We start from the raw sequence: 6,000 nt of genomic DNA on the forward strand, positions 1-6,000 counted from the left end.
TTTAGCTCAGACCCTCTCAGGAGATAGCCTTTGGATGAAGAGAGCTGCTTTGCCCAAAGCCACCCCACTTCGGGCCAACCTACATCTAAAGACTGCAGATTCCATGAAGAGGCTGGTTAACCGCGAACCCTCTGCCCCAGTGAGGTCCAACTCTTAAGGAGCCATGTCAGAGCCTGAGCTCCCACAGTGTGGGCTGAGGTTTTTATTGCAACATCGGGGGCACGATAGTGCAGCTTCTCCTGTGGCCCACAGATGTCGCCCCTGAGCACTCTTCAGTTAACTTCCTGCCCCAGATAACTCTTTCTCAGAGTCCACTTCTGGGGATCCAGACCTGCCACAGAAACTTATGGACCTGAGTTCAAACTGGGGCTCTGCTTATTTCAACGCTGTGTCTAGGGGAAAATGTCCTTTTTAGTAAAATGGACATAATAATAACTATTTCACAGCATTGCTTATTCTAAGGAAATGAGGAAATGCACAAATGAGTCTAAAGCACATAGGAAATGATTAGTACCAATAATTAAACATTTATTGAGCCCTTATATGTCATGGTATGTACTTCACCACCACAAACTCCATGAGAATAATATCCCTATTTTACAAATGAGAAAACTGAGGTACAAAAAAGTTAAACAATGTCTCCAACATCACACAGCTAATAAAACAGTCAAGAATTCAAGTCCAGGCAGCTGGACTGTAGAACCAGCACTCATAGATAAAACCCTACAGCTTCCCATTGCTAAACGAAAAATTTTAAAGTATTTGGGTGATGACAAAAAAAAGCCCAATAATGTCACCTGATTCCAGAGGACCTTTAAAGCAAGGCAATTGTAAAAGAAAAATTTTACAAATAATTTTGGTATCCCTATTGTTTATATTTTTGTGTTGCTATAGATTATGCTTATTTATGCTTCAGACCAACCCTTTTTCATCAGGAGAGTAAATGGAACAGTTGGAAGGTAGGGGCTCCTACCCTGTGATGTGATGGTAGTTGATCTGTGAGATCATTTATTTTTGTTGTTTGTTTCTATTTAATGAAATGTGAATTGAATTTCTATTTTACTGAAAATATACTAAGTACAAGGTGAAAAAATAAATGAAGCAATGACATGTTTCACTATTAGGTAGTAATTTGGTATACTAATAGGGTTTTTGTTATATCATATTACCTAGGATTTTAAGTATCTCCCTCCCTGTGTCATTGGGAAGTACATTGTAATGGGGGAGGGGGCACTCTGGCAAAGGCCTCTGCCATGCCCTTCCTGACCCCTCATTTACAGTCTACCCTTGTGTTCACTTCAGACTAGTCTGTTATTATCCAATGGAAGGCCTTTGTTTCACATTTCACTTCTAACCTAAACACATTTATGCCATAATTTTTATCTTAGGGGATAATGTGTTACCAATGCTTGTTTGGACCCCTGTTATACTTTTAAGGTCAGGGATGTCTGTTTTACTCTTTAAGGCACAATCTGTTAAAGATTTTATGATTTGCAAACAAAGTGGTTTTTCATCTTCTGCTTTTAGATAACTAAGGTATAAGAGAGATCCTTCTACACCAGATACATTAAACATCTAAATAATTTATAGCTCCAGGTATGTTTGCCAGACTAGCATAACTGAATAAAGTCAACAGATTAAATGTTCCCTTGGCAATCAGTAAGGGTATGAGATACAGCACCTGGGCTGCCCCATTGGGTCTCGTTATTAAATCACAAGCAAGAGCTCAGTATCCCAGGGTCCCAGGTGACAGGTAGGAGCTGACTTTGGAGGATGGAGTCATCGCAGTCATTAACCATGACTTAGGAAGAGGGACTCTCTTAGAACAATTGAGATAGAGAAAGAGAAGGAGGGGGGGGGAGGAGGAGGAAAGACAGACAAAGAGAGGGGTGTTGGGGAGAGACTATATGTTTCAGTGAGGAATATTCTAGTTCTTTATATGTCACTAAATTGGGAATTCATCAACATAATAGTGTGTATTTGTGCAATCTCAGAGAAAAAGTTAAAAAGAGTTAGGGAATATTTTGTATATGTAACCACTATCACTATCAAGGTCAGAACAAGAACTTGCTAGAAAAATAGACAATATTTCCCTCTTTCTAATTTTTTAGAAAGGTTTTGACCAGCACCTGGACAAACGTCTCTTTGCCTAGAGAAGGGACGTTTGGTCTACAGAGCTGATGGCAGCAAGAGAAACATCAGAGCACAGGATCCGGGGAGTTACATGTAATCTCCAGTCTAATTCTTGAGGGTTTTAAGTGTCAGAGACCAGTCATCTCATCTTTAACAAAGGGAATTTATTAACCAAAATATATTTTTAAATTTGCACATCTAATGATGGGAGAGTTCAGATGATCTGTGAAAAGTTGGGGTGAGGGAGTAGCAAGCATACATTTAGTCAGTGGAAATCCAATTTTTAGATCATATTCATTGCACCCAGTGGACAAAAAGGGTCCCATTCAAAAATAAATAAATAAATACCTCTCTCCTCTCTCTAAATGTCTCATGGGAATTGTATGTGCTATAAGGAAAATATGAAAGCCAGAACTGTGCTTATACTTTCTTTTAATGTTTATTTACTTTTGAGAGATAGCATGACAGTGAGGTAGGGGCAGAGGGAGAGGAAAGAGAGGATCCAAAGCGGGCTCTGTGCTGACAGCAGCAAGCCGATGCAGGGCTTGAGCCCACAAACCGCAAGATTGTGACCTGAGTTGAAGTCAGACACTTAACTGACTGAGGGACCCAGGTGCCCCTATGCTTATACTTCTTAACTATTGTCAGCACAGCTTATCTGGAGATGAATGGGATAAGAAAAAGAAAAAAACAAAACATTCCAGGTGTATTGTATACTGTTGGCTTTAGTAATCACTAGACTTCTGGTTCTATGATAGCTCCTTTGGGGTGGTGTAAGAATTGGAAGGAGAGGGGAGAAGGGTGTGTGTGTGTGTGTGTGTGTGTGTGTGATGATTTAGAGCTCCTAACCTACAAAATATCTGAATTTAAGGTAAAACCATTAAATCAGGTTCATTGCTGAATCCTCACAGGGCACACTAACCTTTTCATTTTCATTTAGGAAGAAAGGGTGGAAGAGAAGCTTCCCATGCCTGGTATATAAATATGGCCTTGAAAATGTCCACAGACGTGTTGTTGTCTTGTTGAGTCTGCAGCCAGGAAGGCAGAAATCTCTGCAGCAAAGCAGGTGTGAACGTCCCCCTATTTCAGAGGCAGCTCTCTTTGAAGCTGGAAAATCAAGGACGCTGGTACCTTCAAGGAAACAAGGATATAATTATCACAACCCCCAACTGGCCGGTGACCTTCCATTCCTCAGGCCACCCTACTCCCTTCACTGGCCCCGGCCCAGGTCCTCACAGACTCAGAGCTCTGTGTCCCAGACCGCTAAGACCGAGGAACAACCCCCTCACGCACCCTTTGAAAGCATTCTTAATCTCTCTCTACTGCACTGCTCTTTCAGACATAAATCCGCCAGCCCAGGGGGCCTCTGAACCCCCCACGGAGGGAGGCCCATTCAGGCCCAGTGGAGTCTGAACAGCTTAGGGGTAGAATTTATGCTTCCTCTCACCTGTGCCATCTGTCTGTGGCCCCTACTCTAGTCTGCTTTTGAAGGTTTGAACATGACCCCCCAGCTTTTTGCCAAGTCTCCCATCATCACCTCAGTCACAGAAGCAGACTTCTCAAGGCCATTGGAAGCTAATAACAGTGACTCTGAACTTCATTATTATACTTGAAATGTTGAAAGCAGAAGCCTAATAAAATGAGCTCAGAGAAAACAAACCAAGCTATAAATTATCATGTGAAAAGAGTGGCTGAAGAACTCATCTCCTCGGAATACCTAAGGACTGTTTCTCAGCTACAGCAACAATCTGGTATTTGGTTTTCTTCCCTTCACTGTGCAAAAGCCTTGGCTGTGTTCTCTTAGCACAGATTCTTTTCTGCTTCTATGAGTCGACTGTCCAGAATCAGGAGTTACACAACACTCCCCACCCAACTCCTTCACACACACACACACACACACACACTCCCTACCCAGCCTTGGTCCACTGAATTGTAATAATTCTTTTTGACCATAAGGAATTTATCCTACATTATCACCAATCAGTACTCATTGTGATTATTTATTTTAAGATAAGAGTAAAAGTCCACTTCCTTAACTTCATAAAGACTATTTATGCTAAACTGATGTATTTAATGAAAAAACACCAGAAGCATTATTCCCTGTAAAATTAGAAGCAACTTAGGGATGCCCCTATCACTGTTACTATTATACAATGTTTTGGAAATTCTAGACCTTTTCAGGGGATATTTAGCAATATCTGGAACCATTTTGTCATCACAACTTTGGGAACTGGAGTGCTATTGGCATCTGGTGGGTAGAGGGGAGGAATGATGCTAAATATTCTGCAAGGCCCAGGAAAGCCCCCACAACAGAGAATTCTCCAGCCCAAAGTGTCAATAGTGCTGAGGGTAAGGGACCTTGCTCTATACAATACAACAAAACGTGAAACATAAATAAGAGAAAAAAGTTTAAAAAATAACTAATTTTTATTATCATTAATTGCAAAGAACATGTATCACCTAGAAAAGCAAACCAAAAATACTGAACTATGCATTATTAAAGTTCATAAAATAGTAAATAATGCAGCTGGCTAAAATTTTTTTCAATTCTGTGAGAGACTGAAGAGTCTTTCATTTTCCTGCAGGTTTATTTATCTGTTCTACAAAAATTTCCTGAGAACAAAAGGGTTGGTTTTATAAAAGAACACTTAAGAGATATAAGATGACTTTTACACTTTAAAACATGGAAGAGACTAAGAAATTTTAAAAACCAAGTCTATTAATACTATAAGACAATATTATAGGAAACCCAAGTGGACATGTCTTCCCAAACTATAAGCTAGACTGGAGACGTTTTAAAAAAGATTGTTTAAAGTATGAAAACATTATTTGGGGGTAGTAAACACACACACACACACACACACACACACACACACAAATACTCCTTTTAGCAGATAAAAACTTCCTCAGTATTTTTTAATGAGGATAGTAATCTAATGCATCATTGGAAATCTAAATAGTCCATCACAATACATAATTACGGTCCAGTAGATGAAGCTTCTTGAGGGGACAGCCCATATCTTATTCATCTTTCTATCTCCATAATTGACACATACCAAGAACCCAATGTTTATGAATTAATGAAATAAATAAAAACATTAACAGTGAGAGATGGTCTTTGAACTCACTATTCAAAAAGTTAACATAGAGCTACTGCAATTGTAATTAAGGATCTAAGAACCCACATCTGAAAGGCTGAATGAATGCTCAAGATTTTAATAGGAACTTTTTGCCTCATGTTGCAATTATAAAAAAGTACAGGCTAAAAATAGGATGAGTGAAGTGGAATCAACCAGCAATGTTTTACTAAGAACAGTAAACTCCATTTTTAAATGTTGAAGACTTGAAAGAACCTATTAATATCTATATGCACATAACCTAAGTCTCAGTGATTTCCTTGATCTTTTGTTCATTTTCATGACAAGCCTTCAGAACTTGAGAGGAAGGGAGGGAGGAGAGAAATAAAGGAAGGCCAGGTGGAAAGTCACAATCAGGAAATAATCAAAAGCTTTTGCTTTATCCCTTCCATCCAATCTCACAGGCTCTCCTGAGAACCTTTCCTCCTGAATGTTTAATAACATTAATTCCACAGTTTCAAAGGATTGAAAACCCAACAATCCAGTTTAATATAAGGTCATCCAAAATGCTCTATTGGGATAGATTCAGGGTCCAGGAAGCCTCGGACAAGTTCACCAGAGAACATATTCCAGTATGTTCTCTTGTTCTGTTTGATATAAATTTCAAAGGTTAGGGATGAGAAAAATCACAGTTACTATTCAATGAGCACTTGCTATGTGCCAGACATCTTCCTAAAGAACTTTTCATACATCTTCCTGGCCAACCCTCACTACAGCCCTCCAGATGAGA

General features: G+C 39.5%; 1 long non-coding RNA gene across 1 annotated transcript in view; it reads left to right on the forward strand.

The window, feature by feature from the left end:
• The window catches only part of LOC122483666, a 59,812-nt gene extending 54,571 nt beyond the window's left edge, over nucleotides 1–5,241 (forward strand). The window contains exon 4 of the long non-coding RNA XR_006297436.1: nucleotides 3,074–5,241. This is a non-coding gene — a long non-coding RNA (uncharacterized LOC122483666). The remainder of the gene's footprint in view (nucleotides 1–3,073) is intronic.
• Nucleotides 5,242–6,000: the final 759 nt, after the last annotated feature.

The sequence above is a fragment of the Prionailurus bengalensis genome, chromosome D1 (assembly GCF_016509475.1).
Source record: "Prionailurus bengalensis isolate Pbe53 chromosome D1, Fcat_Pben_1.1_paternal_pri, whole genome shotgun sequence".
NCBI lineage: Eukaryota > Metazoa > Chordata > Mammalia > Carnivora > Felidae > Prionailurus > Prionailurus bengalensis.